This window comes from Schistocerca serialis, chromosome 8 (genome assembly GCF_023864345.2).
Source record: "Schistocerca serialis cubense isolate TAMUIC-IGC-003099 chromosome 8, iqSchSeri2.2, whole genome shotgun sequence".
In the NCBI taxonomy this organism is placed as follows: Eukaryota; Metazoa; Arthropoda; class Insecta; order Orthoptera; family Acrididae; genus Schistocerca; species Schistocerca serialis.
Window position 1 is genome coordinate 415,435,215 of NC_064645.1, and position 17,030 is coordinate 415,452,244.

The window sequence follows — 17,030 nt, forward strand, 5'->3', positions numbered from 1 at the left end:
CCATGCCAGTCCTACCACCAAAGAAAAATTCCTGATAGTACCAAGAATTAAGCCCAGTCCACTGAGAGACACTCAGCCGTGTTGAACCCCGCAGCTAGAGATGTGTATACTGTAACCTAAATATACACTTTTGCCGTTATAACATTTATTGGCCATCAGACATTAACATTAACAGCTTGATCTTTGTGTCCTGAAAAATTTAAAGTCCATAATAACAAGTTGCACTTCTATCACAGGATGCAACCAGTGACGGTAACAGCACGAGAAAGGTAGACTTTTCGAGGTAACATAGGCCACAGATATATAGATATCCTCAAGAGTGTTTCAGAGTCCACCACTGTGGGCGAGAACGGTTGGCAGAGTGAAAGCCCCTTGCAGGCATGTTTCTTAATAGGGTGTGTGACAGCAAAGGACGCTAATGTATACTCTGCAATGTGCTCCCATTCTGGTCACAAGGTTGGTCAGCAGTTCTACTGGTAGGGCATTCCATTCCTCTACCATCACTGCAGTGGTCCATGTGGACGTGCTGCAGCAGGTCTCACCGTCCCCCCCTCCCCCATTTGCATCTCACACAGACTGGATGGGATTTAAGTAGGAGTGACGGGCAGGCAAGTCCATTCTTCGAATATCTTCTTTCACCTGCGCATTTCGTTGTGGTCTCGCACTGTCATCGATTCTGTCGATTGGAGTTGGTCGTAGACGTGGCCTGTCTCGTTGACTGTGGTTTCAACATACTTGGTGTGTGCAGAGTTCTGCCAGACTGGTGCTGCTTATTCAGTTGTGGAGAAGGGTAAAGCTAGGGCAGATGTGCGTAGGACATTTGGTTGAGCTCACCATGAGCTATTAGTGAGCTTGCGTATTCTATTATTTAAGCTGCTGACTTTGAACTTTGTTTTCTCGCAGTGATCTTTGACAGTGAGGGTTCGCTCAGGCTTTACGCAAGGTATGTAGGGGTCTATGTGTGTTTTAATTACATTCCCCGCCAAGTTATATCCAGTTTTCTTCTGGCTTGTCTATTCCTCAAGTGAAACGCACAGACCTGTGTTTGGGATGGGTTAGGCTTTATATGGATGTTGTCATAGAACTTTGTCAGGTGTTCGAGGGCCGCAGTCAGTTTCATTTCCACCTCTTCAAATGTAATTAGAATTATATATTAATATCTTTAGCTGCTGACGGGCGTTGATATATATCAATGGGGACAGGTGAAAATGTGTGCCCCAACCGGGACTCGAACCCGGGCTCTCCTGTTTACATGGCAGACGCTCTATCCATCTAAGACACCGAGGGCACAGAGGATAGTGCGACTGCAGGGACTATCTCTCGCACGCCTTCCGCGAGACCCACATTCTCATCCTATACGCCCACACACTACATTCGTAGTACAGCAGTCGTAGCTGCCGCATCGCGGTCGCGAAGTGGGGCCGAGGCAGTTTCAGATAAGTTTTATAGTCTGACGATAATTTATGGATTTGTTGTTTTAGCTTGACGATGTCCACTGTGGACAAACGGTAGTTACTGTCATTCTGAAGAAGGTTGCGTTATCCCAAGTGAAACCTAGGTAAATTCTAGGTAAAGGGTGCAACTGAGGCTGTTGATTATTAAAATTAAAATTAATATTTATACAGTTGCTGACAGGGCCGCGAAATGTTGAAGATATTTACATTCGTAGTGTCCCTACCCAACAAACTCATTACTCGTGGAAGACCTTCTTACCAAGTCTCGTAAGAGTTCGGGTAATATGTGTGCATCCGCAAAGAAGGGGAAGGTCATGGCCGGTATTGCCAGAACTATATACTTATATGGATATGGTGTCTGTTCTTTCGGACATGTCCGAAAGAACAGACTTGAGGGTGACCATTCTTCTGTATTCTCCGTCGACTTCTGTTGTTGTTCAGGATGACGAAGACATGCCTGTTTTGAAGTAAGCATTAGGTGATCGGCATTAATCGATAGTCCTTGGTGATTGTATAAATCTTCCTTATGAGTTGGTTGTGATTTACTGTATCACACGTTGCTGTTAGGTCCACGAATGCCACACCTGTAATTTGCTCTCTCTCGTATCCGTCTATGTGCTGCGTTAGGTTGAGGACCTGGTGACAACATGATATTCCTGGCCGAAATTCTGCCTGTTGTTCCATTAGACTCCGGTATTGTAGACATGTTTGATTTTGTAAATAATTTCGCTGTACTGTCCTGGGTACGAAAATAATAATAATAACCCATAAAAATGAAGGAACGGCCGAATGCACCCCTCAAAAGCCGCACGTGGGGAGGGAGAACAGTGTCACAATAATTGTAACCAGTGAATGTAATGTGTTCGCCCATGAAACATTCTGCCCATCCACACCATAACACCTGGACCACCAAAACGATCAGGTTAGACAGTGTTCCTGGGAGCATTATGTATTCCCGCCACTCGAAACATGAAGGCACGTAATACCCTCACGAACACTATTTAACATGTTCGTCATGAGGACCCTGGTGCTATGACGTGGACAGGCGTATGTCGCATCCCTTCAAATCTTATAACACGGTCAACTGGTCAACGTTATTGTGACGCTATACTTCTTCTCCATGTGCGTCGTTTCAATGCTGAATTCCAACCTGACACTGCTTTCTTATACATTGGCATCGAACTGTTCAATTGGAGGAAATCCTGGAATGAGAGGGTATTCGGCAGATGGACCGAATTGCCAGTTCCCGCGACATGAATAGCATTGAGCACGCATGGGATATGTTTGGGAGACTTGTTGCAGCAGATCCACACGTACCAACGAGCATCCAGCAGGTGTCACTCACGCTGCCGAGCGGGATAGCGGCGAGATTTAGGGCGCCTTTCACGGTTCGCTCGGCTCCACTCGTCGCAGATTAGAGTCCTCCCTAGGGCACGGGTTTGTGTATTGTCCTTAGCGTAAGTCAGTATAAGTTACAGTACCTAGTGTGTAAGCTTAGGAAATGGATGAAACGTCTGTGATAAATACATGAAGTGAAATCTTCATGTATTTTTAACAATTGCTTCACTAACTTACAAACGATTATAAATTACAGAAAATATATTATTTAGACACCCTTAGATCATCACATAGATAGAGAAAAGCGTTACAGTTTTTCAAAGAAACAAATGAAGGCTTTACAGATTTTCACTGGCAAGTACGTCGTAATCTTTAAAATAACTGGATTAGGATTCAGATATATTCATTGAAACCTGTGTTGAAATGATCATTATGAAACAATACAAATAATTAATTATTAGAGCCTGGCTTCTTAAGAAGATTCTACTTGGTAGTTTTATACCAAGGTTTCAACTAGCATTCAGATTACACAAACTTGAAAATAACCTTTTGTTGTGTACATACAAGTAAAATAACTTAAACTACGGTGTTAGATAAATTCGTTTCCAAATACAGGCACATCGTACTTGGTATTGCAAACGTAGAGAACTTGAGAATGTAGTAGGCAGCGTGTTTTATCAAATTTGTGGTCATTATTTCTTAATTAACTTTATGTCATTTTAGAGTATTTCTCGTGTTCTGTTTCTGTCTCGTGCAAATACAGAAGTATGCTACATTATTAGACACTAAGTGTAAAATAAAAATATCGAAGAAGCGAATGCGTATCCAGGACTCGCATTGTGCAAAGCGGTCTTCTGATCCTTCCTGATTCAGATTTTCTATAGTTTTCCTTAATACGTTCCGACTTATTCCGGGCTGATTCCTTATTCAAGTCCCAACTGATTTCTTGGCGCTCTTCCTCAGCTGAACTACAGCCAGGTCTTTAATAACTTCGATATCGACGAACCGTTGACCTTACGTGTCACTGATACTTTCTTCTCCCTGCAATTGTAGGCCGTTAAATTACGCCACAAGCTCTCTCTTATTCGATTTTGTTTTTCATTTTTTCAGCCTAAGCCCCTTCCTCGTAGGAGCGTGGTCTTCGGGTGATTCAGCACCAGTAACAAGAGTTTCACAGTCTCCTTTCTTGCAGTGGAGCATCGACGAGGCATACCATAGCGCTCTTTGCACGAAATATTCTTTTCGCCTGGAAGGCATGAGTGTGGCTGGGCACTGTCGTTAGTATGCCAGTTCCTCACTGTACTATGTCGAGTGTAAACGAAAAGACGTTTTATGAAGCCCAAGTTCAGCTCCTTTACAACCTGATGAAAATGCATTTTGTAAATGGCTTTCCTGCCGTTTTTAATTTCCTCTCCACGTAATGTAAACACATTTAATATGTTTAAGTTACACAAGCTGTAAATGAAGGATATTGGATTGTATCTGCTTTTCTGTGATGAAAATTTGCTGCAGACGCTGGTAAGAGGATGTAATAAAACAGGGGAACCAACTGCAAGACTTTTATCTATTCAGTACCCGGTATCAGAGCACCTTAGCTACTATCTTTGGGAGCTAGCGTTCCGTTAAGACAACGAATTTTAAATTACGGCTGCTACGTTATTCACTATCTTACGTTGTTGATCCTCACCAGCCTCTTGACGCCAAGTGACGGATTGGGTACACGACAAATCACGCAAATTTAAGCGTTGTTTCAACTACCTATGGATTACAGTTACGAGCAACATTAATTGGAACCATCACATAGAATATTTTGTGAGGGAGGCGAAGCGAAAACTGAATTTTATTGGCAGAATAATAAGAAGTTGCAATAAATTCACTAAATACAGTCTACAATACGGTTGTTCGTCTTCTTTTGGAGTACTGTTATGTGGTATAGGCTCCTTATCGGATAAGTTTGATGGAGGAAATCCAAAATTGTTTAAAGGAAGAAAGTTTGTATTAGAAGGAAAGAATATAATAAGCGAGTTGTGGTGGCAGTAATTAAAACAAAAGCGTTAGTCGTTAGTCGTGATCTTTTCTAGAAATATCACTCATCAACTTTCACCTGCAAATGCTATAGGATTTTGTTGCTGCCTACCTACAAGGGTTGCCCAGAAGGTAATGCATCGCATTTTTTCTTAAACAAGTCTTTGTTGAACATTATGAGAATTATACACACGGAAGAATGGCGTTTTATATGCACAACATATTTTTCCTGGTAATCTCCATCCCGCTGTATGGCCATCCTCCAGTGCGAAAAAAGGGCATGTATGCCCTGTCGGAGCCAATTCTTTTGTTGGTGGCGGAGCCAGTGCTTCACTGCGTGAATCTCCTCCTCATCGTCCTCAAAATCCCGAGTCGCATTGCTTCTGCCCTCGCAATTGACAACATCAGCTCGCTGCAACATGTCAGGTGTGACAGCCGTGGATGGTCTCCCCGACCGCTGCAAATCGTGGAGCTCCGCCGAACCGCCTTCTGATGACCTCACCCTCCGTGCCCAGCGACTAACTGTACCTCTTTCGACAGCAGATGCCCCATAGACTTTGCACAAACGTTTGTGATTATTGCCCGTAGTTTCCTTCTCCGCAGTGAGAAATTCAATGACGGCACGTTGCTTGTAACGTACATCACCTACAGACACCAATTTGAAACTGTTCTGCGGCTACGCTATCTGTCGAAAGTGACGGAAACTTGGCGTTCTCACTCAGGAGACTTCAAATAATACATGTGTAGCATTTCACACTCACAGCATTGTTTTCGGCAGTGATAAAAATGCAGTGCGTTACTTTCTGGACAACCCTCGTAATATAAATCATATTTAGGACGGAAATATTTAAATGTTCATTTTTCGATAGATTGTGTCAGAGCGGAAGAGTAGAGAAAGTGGTCCCATCAACTCTCTGCGACATACTTACGGTAAGTGTGAATTGCAGGGTAATTAGCGCAGATATCAATGTAGACATCGATACAGGCCTCCTCCATACTTCATGTTTTATATCTTCACCTACACTCATCCAGTTTGTTCTTGTATTTTCTAATGTTTCCTTTAATGAAAATGGTATTTTTGGTCTTCTCTTTTGGAATTCAATAATTCCTCATTCCCTCGACCACTTTCTCTCGTGGTTTTATTGCTTACCCATCATATTAGCATTCTGATTATAGTCTCAATGAAGTCTTATAAACGGAACGAGAAAGTAGTTATTTTTTCTCGCTATTCTTATCGCGTGAGATTTACAGGCCTTGGACAAAAATATGGAAACAGCAAAAACACAACGTAGTACCTTGCGTGATACGCCTATAGAAAGCGGTTGGCATTAAAAACAGCTTCCACTTGGCACGGGATGGAGGTGGGTAGTGATCACGCACCCTTCTCTCCAAAATAGACATCAAAAGCTCAACAATACTGAAATCTGGTGACTGTGTGCCCAGTGGAGACACGGCAATTCATCTTTGTGCAGACAAAACCAGCCCTGGACAATGCAAGCTGTGTGAACAGGCGCACTGCTGTCTTCTCAAGCTTTCGACGACTTCTTCTTTACGCGATGTCATACAGATGTAACAAAGTCACGGAATTTCCTTATGGTACTAGGGATCATGTCGATATATGTGCTGGAGGAATGTAAGTAGCGATGCTGATATGTTAGATAGCAGATTTTTTATTTCTTTGTAGCCTTCTGCATTGAGAGCTCGATTCCATGCACTATTAACGGTATAGCCGCCGTCCTGGTTGCCGTTGATGGTGGTGCTGTAGGTGGTAAGTTTCTGTGGGACGAAACTGCTGAGGTCATCGGTCTCTAGGCTTGTTATTGTGCTCTTCAGTCCAGAGACTGGTTTGTGTAGCCCTCCATGCTACGCTATCTTGCGCAAGCTTCTTCATCTCCAAGTAACTACTGCAACCTACATCCTTCTGAATCTGCTTAGTGTATCCATCTCTTGGTCACCCTCTGCGATTTTTACCCTCCACACTGCCCTCCAATATGAGATTGGTGATCCTTTGATGGCTCAGAACGTCTCCTACCAACCGATCACTTCTTCTAATTAAGTTGTGCCACAAATTCCTCTTCTCCCCAGTTCTATTCCGTACCACTTCATTAGTTACCTGATCTACCACTCCAATCTTCAGAATTCTTCTGTAGCACCACATTTCGAAAGCTTCTATTCTCTTCCTGTCTCAACTAGTTATCGTCCATGTTTCACTTCTATACATGGCTACACTCCATACAAATACTTTCAGAAAAGACCTTCTTACACTGAAATCGATACTCGATGTCAACAAATTACTCTTCTTCAGAAAAGCTTTCCTCGCATAGCTAGTCTACATTTTATATCCTCTCTTTTTCGATCATCATCAATTATTTTGCTCCCCAAAAAGCAATGGATTTTAATCCCTACTCTAAATTTTTCATTTGCTTCCTTTACTGCTTGCTGAATATACAGATTGAATAACATAGGGGATAGGCTATAACGCTGTCTCACTCGCTTCCCAACCACAGCGTCCCTTCCATGCCCCTCGACTCTTCTTACTGCCGTCTGGTGTTTGTACAAATTGTAAATAGCCTTTCGCTAACTTAAGCTAACTTACGCTAAGGACAACACACACTCCCATGCCCGAGGGAAGATTCGAACCTCCCAGGAAGGGGGAGGGGGGGGGGCAGCCGCGCGAACCGTGTCAAGGCGCCTCAGACCGCGTGGCTACCCCGCATGACACTGACGTTATTCTGTAGATATATACAGGGGATTTCGTGAAAAAAAATTTATATTTTTCAGACTATGTTCGACAGGAGTAGATATGTCAAAATGGCGATGGTTAATGTCTCATCTGTACTCCGTGCAACGTTCTGAAATTGCACGTATAGACTACCCAATGTAGCTATTACGGCATTCACAAGGAATTTTTGTAATTCCAAGAACAGTGCGAACAAGGCAAGTTTTTACTGCGTGCCATAACCCTTTAATTTCCATCGGTGGTCAGAAAATGGGATGAATAAATTATCTGCCATGCGTGTTTTATTTGACGAAGCTCAGAAGAAAGGAAGATAACATCAAATATAAATCTCATCGACTCCTGCAGATTTATTTGAGATTACGTCATTTGGGGCGTTTCCATGCCCTCACCACGTAAATAAGTTACCATTTTTTTCAGAACGTACGCCGCTGCAGTATTTCCGTTAAAACATTCTAGGAAAATTTCTTTAGATTTCTCCATTATGTCCTCTGGCTGAACGGCACAGTACTGTTCATTTCATTTCGATGCCAACAATCCCGCTAGCTTCCCATCTCATGCAATTCATTATCGTATTTACTTCTTCCATCGAAAATGGAGTATCTTCTGGACTAGCCACAGTTTTTCGTTTGGTTCACTACTGCACTTACCTGGGTCTTAACAGCCTTAATTGTCATCTTCTAAATGATCATCAACCCTTCAAATTAACTTGTGTAAGCGTATTTCCAGTTCTTCTAATTCTTTCTTAATTTGCCAACTCACTAGTATGTTCACTTTCGATGCTCTGGCTAAGTTTCACCCTAGGTGCAACATTACTATGTCCATACATTTTTATCTAGCAGTGATGTAGTTCTTTTGATTTCCTGCAATACCTTACGGATTTTTGCAAGCATACGTTCTTTCCTCTTTACTTCCTACACGAAGTTAGTAGTATCAATTCATTTCTTTTCCTTCTCTACCATAGCATTTCAACGCTCAATACTGACATTCATGAACAGTAATTTGTTGCTTCACTGTCGCTTAAATATACACAAAATACTCAGATGAGCGGCTTCGATAGGTGGTTACCATGTTCAGATGCACTTCGTCCACTAAAAAACTTCGTATAGATATGCAATAAACACAGTTAGGCATTTTGAACGTCATGCACAACAATATTTTTTATATATTTGTACGAAGCTTTAAATATAAGCGGTCACGTCGCAATAAATGATATACTGTGGTCGCATATTTCCAACCGGCAATATGTCTATTTAAAAAAATGACCCTGTCTAAGCAATGTATAGTTTCTTATTGCATCAACGTAAATCATACATATCGTCAAAAGAAGCAACTTTTTGCTAACGGGAATGCAGATAATACACTTTCCCGCGGCGATTCACACCTTCGTTGGCGAGATCAAGACAGCCTTTACATTCTGCCCATACAAGAAATGATCGTTTTGTATACCCTGACTATTTAATTCTGATCGTAGATTCTGACGGCTCATGAAATTACAAATCGAATGGCCGCAATCGTGGATTATATGTGTATTAAGCAAATCCATTGACTTAATATGCAAGTCTCTGTCAATAAATTAGTTATGCACGAAGTTTGAAATTATCACCGTCTTGAGGAAGGACTTGACTTCTTGACTAGCAAACAGTGCCTTCATAACACTTATTTGGTTACAATAAATTAAATTTATTAAATACACCTCTATGGGGGACGTTACTTGGGAAAAGCCTTTTGTAGTCTTTTGTTAGTGGACCATGCGGACATGGAAGAAGATCTCCATGTCTTCCTGTTGGTATCACGTGTAGAGCAACCCTAGAGCTAAAAATGTCCTCGCCCCCCGTCATAAAGACGTAATAGAGACATGTAAGTGCAGCTACCCTATACGGATGCCAACGCGGGCTATGCTTTTAGCATTTACTGGTTTTATCTCATTTGTCGAAATAGTTCCCCGTCAATGCGTACATTGGCGCAGCAGCCTCACGCCCTGCTAGCTAACAGCATGCTCTCACTTCCATTATCATAGAGTCAGACTTGCAGAGCCCAGGCTTACTACCACACGTAATTCGGTCGCGTCGCGAGGATATGGCGTCGAGAGGCGATGGAGCAGAGACCACACTGTAACTCGCCGCCCACCAACGGGCCCTCACCCCCCCCCACCCCCCGCCCCCACCCCTACCACCAATGCATTTTTGTTTTTTACGCAAGCATGGTACTTAATTAGGCCGCTGCCATCTTGTCATTCCGACTCTAATACAATATTGGATGGAATAAACTTACTTCTCTATTCATCTTTGGATCTGCAGCTCTTGTCATTTCTTTCCTAGTTTGCATTTAAATTATAGGATATAGGTTCCGTCTTTTTGCAAACACACTCTTTTTTATTTTCACCCAAACATGTTTCAGCACCTCTGTGATATCAGCAGTGGGGTTCTTTTCATTGAAAACTGTAAAAACGGAACATATTTTAGGTTACAATTGATCTAACAAAGTGATGCCTGAAGAAAGATTTTTGTTCGTTTGGTTTCTCACCGTGATTTTATATTATATGGTTTTGTAGCATCAACTATATCGTGTCGTGCACTTATAGCTTGTCATCTGTAAACCAAACGATGTAAATGTGAATTTCATGGGCGACTTAACACATCCCTTGATTTTTAAAAATCGTGATTTTGGTGTGTCAGAATGTTTTGCGTATGTATTTGTTACTACTCACGTTTTGCTGTAACTGATCCTTCGTCTTCTGCATTCTGAGGACACTGCATACACATATTAATGTACTTCGTGTAGTTTCGTTCTTTATAAACGCATTTTTACTTCACAAAATTGCGGTGACCATTATGTTATTGTGTTTCCTTACCCCATCAGCGGTCATTTGTTCGCGAGAGAATTTGGCACCGGATTTGAGTTTTGTTTCCCTTTTCTCACTCTGTCCGTGTGTATGTGTAAGTTTCTTTAGCTGTTTCTGTTGCCTTTTCTGTAAAGTTCTTTAATGTGTTAGATATTGTGCCATTACAGAGTCTAGAGTTTTCATTTAAAACTTGTTTGCCTTCTGCTATTGCCTTCTTCTATAAGTGGAAGTTCTCTTCTACTGTCAGTTTTTGGTATAGACTGTGGGTGGATTTCAGTATTTTTGCATCTGCTGATATTGTAGTTGCGTGATGGTTATGGGGTGTTAGGTGGTCAGTGAATGTGCTCTGGGTGGTGTTATTTTTTAGGGCGCTGAGGTGTTCTCTTTTTAAACTTCCTGCATGTTTGTCCTATGTATACTGATTGACAAGTGTTGCGTGTGAGTTCATATATTCGGGACCTGTTGAATTTACCTGTGGGTATCTCCTGTGTTCTGAATTTTTTTCTGTGTTGTCTGTCCTGTATCTTCCTGGAAGTCTCTGTGTCTTCAATATGTGGTCTATTCTGTGGACAATTTTGTTATTGTAGGTATGTTCCATTTTGTTTTGTATTTGTGCTGTTGTGTCTTGCATGTGGTCATCGTTTGCATGCTATGTTGATCTGTGTTGTGTAAGGTTTACTGTGTGTGTGTGTGTGTGTGTGTGTGTGTGTGTGAGGGAGTGTGTTCAGCTTCCGTTTCTTTTCTGTTTACAAATTTTTTGGTTTAATTTCTCTTTTATGTGGTGCTCGTAACCATTTTCTTCCGCTATCTCCTTCAATTGTATTTAGCGCCTGTGTGTCATTCTGTTTGCTTACAAGTGTTCTGTTCAGTCTGTGGAGAATGAATCTGAAGTTTTCTAGCTTGTGTGCCAGCGGTTGGTTTGACAAGTTGTGAATGTGGTGCTCTTGACTCCACATACAGAAGGCAATAGCAGAAGGCAAATAAGTTTTAACTAAAAACACTAAACTCTGTAAAGGCACATTATTTAACACGTTAAAGGAACTTTACAGAAAAGGCAACAGAAAGAGCTAGAGGATCTTACGCGAGTGCACACAAACACACACACACACACACACACACACACACACACACACACACATAGAAAGAGACAGAAAAAGTAAGCAAATTCAAATTCTCTCAGGAACATATGAGTGAAACAACTATACGCAAAACATTTTGACGCAACAGAATTAGGTTGTTTTTTTTTTTAAACAATACATGTGTTCTGTCGCTGATGAAATTCACATTTATATTGCCTGGTTTGCAGCTGACGAGCTATCAGTGCTGGACACCATACAGTTGGTCCTGCAAACCAATATAACGTAAAAGCAAGGTAAGAAACAAAACGAACAAAACACTCCTCACTTTGTTAGATCAGTTACAAACTAAAATATGATTACTTTTAACAGTTTTCAATAAACAAAAACCCACTGACGATGGCACAAAGGTGCTGAAACATGTTTGGGTAAAAAGGCGGAACGCACATCCTATATCTTCTCTACATTTTTAATATCTTTCTTTCATAAAAATTTCCTGTGCATGACATAGCTATTTCCACTACTGATCCGGTGTTGAGGATTACTGGCTCCCAAACCAGAAAGACGTCTAAACTTTTATTCTTACTGAAGACTATATTCAAATCAAGTTAAAGTTCTGCTGTTTCTTGTTCGTAACCCTTCCATCTGACCCAGAATATTTATACAGCAAGTTTAGGTAGAAACAGCTGCAGTACAACAACAAGTCTGATTCTGCCACGGTAATGATGGCAGGGAAAATTCTCTGGAGATAAGAAACTACATATCTGCGACATGGGAAGGAACCGACAGTTTGGGAAAGACTGCAGCCATTGTAATAAATTAATCTGCCGTGATAAGTCAAAGATCAAATTATATCTTATGTCTCTATGAGTGTTATAAAATCGATGATGTAACTTTGTTCTTCAACTTATAAAATAATTGAGTCAGTATAACCTCCTCCCTATTACCTTCTTTCTTCCGCCATCCTTCATGTAGGGATGCATTTCTTAGTTACTTATAATTTCATGAAAAATTATGATAATATTAAATTCATTTATACTCCTATGTTTTTAGTAATCAAGTAGAAATATTTTTACCAATGATGAGTTCAGAATTTATGCCTGTTTAAGTTTTTGATAACGATGGGAAGCAGTTGGTTTGGTGACTTGTCGATTGCATGCCATTCGCGCACCATTGTATGCACATTTGCATATTTCATAAGATGAACTTTGCAATGTAATTTTCTTGTTACGAAGTCCGATTGCTGTTATTCTTTGTGTATTGCACGTTATACCGTCGCCTGTCACCAAGCTTTTCTGCTCCCCAGCAACCACTCTGCACCTGAATACGAAGAAAACAGGCAATGCAAGAGTTTTACTTTGGCCAAGCAGGAGGTTTGAATGCAACCAAAACTGAGCTTCCGATGATAAGTCTTTCTTTATTGCGCTCCTGCTGCTGCGATTGTAATGTGTCCCGCTTCCGAACAACAGGCTTTCGGAAGAATTAAGCACAAGCATTAGCAGTTTATTTCATTTTCTCTCTTGATTTCTTAAGGAGATACATTATGATATACAGGATCCGTAGCCGTTAATGCTGCTAGCTTCATGATCTGAAAGACACAGTTCCACATACTTGTTACTCTAAAACTTCACAAACATTTCCAGACTAACTGCAGTATTTAGAACGTTGGTGTCTGTTTTTAACATTAAGCTAACAGACATCACATGCTGCAAAACATACGAAAGCAGAATACTGCACCTCTGCGATGCCAGTAAGAAAAAGAGACAAACAACAAGGGACTTCCATTTATGGAGTCCTAGACCTAGTGTATCCAGTCAAGTTTAATATGAAAAATACGTCTTTCACAGACCAAAAACATTTGGTGGGCTAATGAAATAGCGTCCTTTAAGTATGTTACTTTTCCTGAAGTCCAAAAGTCGTCATTGGAATAATACTGCAATGCTATGAAGCAGGTAAGCGTCAGTTTCAAGTCCTCAACTACTGAGTCAGTAGAAGTGACCAGTAATAAGTGGATCAATTTATTGCTGTGGCGTACAGAAAATTTATCTAGTTAGTAGAGATACACTACACTTACAAGTCCACATCTTTTACGATGTATGTACCTTCATTCGCTTTTGTTCTGCTAAGACTTTCCACTTATAAAGTGTAATTGCGGAACGTCTGCTAAGTGACTGCAATATCTCTTCATTAGGCTGAAAAAGTTTTCATTCCTCAAATTTCATGGGGAAGAACGAAGGGAGATTAGGATTTAACGTCCTGTCGACAACAGTGTCCTAAGATAAGGAAAATTTTATTAGATGTGAGAATAAATGGAGGTATGAGGGTGTCAGATTTGTTGATTGGTGCGCAAGGTCCAACAATTGCTACTTCAAGTAGCTCTTTTCCCCATTTCACAATACTTCTATCAGCAGATTTATCATTCTGTGTCCTGCTGATGGTACGTTCTGTCCTTCGGAAGGGAGAAGAGAAGGATATTCGTTATAAACGTTCTACCAAGGTCCAGATTGCGAAATGATATCCTTCCTTTCTAAAGCAATTGTTATGCAGCCGCTTTTCCTGGAAGTCACGTAACGTACGTAAATTCACAGTGAAAGACCCCTACTCTTCATTATTTCAGGATTGTGATTTGCATGCCTTATGTAAATGAAAGACTTTGACAGCATTTTGAACGGTGCAGAAACACGCAGGCTGCCAGGGGAATAAAAGTAGCCCTCCACACACAAGGCCATTTCGTAGAAGGAGGCCTAAGGGATAGTCTACGGACTGGACAGCTCTTTGTATTGCCGCACTGGGTCGCCCAAAGGTTCGTGGACGAACGCAGATACGATCTCCTTTCGTGCAAGCGTCCTGCATAAAACATTTTGCAACCCAGCAGAGTGGGAACAGGATAACCCTTTTCAGCAGAAGGCACCATCGAGAAAAAGACAGAAAGCTGTATTTTAGTCTATAAAGCACAAAATATCACAAATAAACATCTCACAAATTAAATGGGAATCCTCAGTTTTTGGGCCTTTGAAGGCGTTAGATGCTGCTGAGTTGACCCCACAAAAAGTGAATATATTCGCTGTATAAGAATCGCAAGAATTGTCTAACGTAAGCAAACGAGAGGTTACGACTAAAGCTGTGCTGTGCTGATGAGGACCGTCTCATTGGTCGCAGAAGGAGACACGACTTTTTTCTGCAAAACGGTACCAGCGTGCTCTAAGAAGCCGTCTTATTGGTCGGTTCTCAGAAGATCCGAAGCCCAACCAATGTGAACCAGTAAGCCGTGGAAAATGTCAATGCAAGGTTTTCTTGTAAAAAACATTCGATCAGAAATCTCATCATTTTAGGCTTCACCTTCCTCACCGGCATCGCGACCTCAGACTATTGAGAGCTACAGTCAAACTATCACCACTACAGCTGATGTATCGAGGAACTTAAAGAAATTTCAGGCTCCTTTGCACCCTGCCACTTGCAGCAATGACTGATTCTACAAGCACTTCAGTACTGTTATGAGATAGAACCACAGCAAACAGATGATGTGTAGGAAAATTAAAGTCATTTTTAACAGTCTGAGTGTTTCAAGTTTCGCTTTGAAGACTTGCATTTTAATTCAGTGAACAATCTGCTTTCAACTTCAACACAGATGCAAGGTGTTCCCGTCTGTTGTGCTATAGTGCTACTGGCCTTAACATCAACATCACAACAACTACTGTGCACTTCACAACTACAATCAATTCACTTGCACAATTATTAGATCCTTTCTTCCTACCATCAGACATGCCAGGGTATCATTGTAACATTACTGTCACTGTCTGTCAACTGTTTTATGAATAACTTTAGAAAAATAAACCAGAGTAATAGTGATTCTTGTCTCACTGTCGTTCTTGGCCGGCCGAAGTGGCCGTGCGGTTAAAGGCGCTGCAGTCTGGAACCGCAAGACCGCTACGTCGCAGGTTCGAATCCTGCCTCGGGCATGGATGTTTGTGATGTCCTTAGGTTCGTTAGGTTTAACTAGTTCTAAGTTCTAGGGGACTAATGACCTCAGCAGTTGAGTCCCATAGTGCACAGAGCCATTTTTTTGTCGTTCTTGACTCATTTACTAGTTACATGATTTCTAATTCATTGTCTTGGAGGATGATTAATCAACGTATGTCAGTTAAAGAGCCCACTTTCACATTCATGCATAAATGAGATTAGATTAGATTAGATTAGTACTTGTTCCATAGATCATGAATACGACACTTCATAATGATGTGGAACGTGTCAGGTTAATAAAAGGTGTTTATATAAGATATTACATTACACAAAATATGACATGACACTTAATATTTTTTTTTTATTTTTTTTTGGTGGGGTTGGGGAAATTACCCACTTACGGTATCCAAAAATTCATCTAATCAGTAGAAGAAGTTACCATTCAGAAATTCTTTTAATTTCCTTTTAAATGCTATATGGCTATCTGTCAGACTTTTGATGCTATTACGTAAGTGTTTTAAAATGTGTGTGAAATCTTATGGGAATTAACTGCTAAGGTCATCAGTCCCCAAGCTTACACACTACTTAACCTAAAATCATCCTAAGGACAAACACACACACCCATGCCCAAGGGAGGACTCGGACCTCCGCCGGGACCATCCGCACAGTCCATGACAGCAGCGCCCTAGACCGCTCGGCTAATCCCGCGCTGCTATTAGGTAAGCAACCCAAGACTTTTGTGGCAGCATAATTTACCCCTTTGTGAGCCAAAGTTAGATTTAACCTTGAGTAGCGAAGATCATCCTTTCTCCTACTGTTGTATCCATGTACACCGCTATTACTTTTGAATTCGTTCGGATTGTTAATAACAAATTTCATGAGTGAATATATATATTGTGAGGCTACAGCGAAGATCCCTAGCTCTTTAAATAAGTGTCTGCAGGATGATCTTGGATGAGCTCTAGCAATTATTTTGATTACACGCTTTTGTGCAATGAACACTCTTTTACTCAATGACGAGTTATCCAGAATATGATGCCATACGAAAGTAGAGAATGAAAATAGGCGCGATTAGCTAATTTACTAAGATGCATATCGCCAAAATTTGCAATGACCCTAATAGCATAAGTAGCTGAAATCAAACGTTTCAGCAGATCTTCAGTGTGTTTTTTCCAGTTCAACCCCTCATCAGTGCATACACCTAGAAATTTTGAATATTAGCTACCGATTTCTGATCGAAGTCCATATTTATTAATGGTGTCATTTCATTTACCGTGTGGAACTGTATGTACTGTGTTTTGTCAAAGTTTAATTAGAGCCCATTTGCAGAGAACCACTTAATGATTTTCTGAAAATCATCGTTTACAATTTCACCAGTTACTTCTTGTCTGTTGCATGTGATAGCTATACTTGTATTATCGGCAAAAAGTACCAGCTTTGTATCCTCGTGAACACAGAATGGCAAGTCATTAACATATATTAAGAACAGCAGAGGACCCAAGACCGAACCTTGTGGCACACCATTCCTGATTGTTCCCCAGTTTGAGAAATCGCCAGTTTTTTGCATAGTATGTGAACTGCTTGTTTCAACTTTC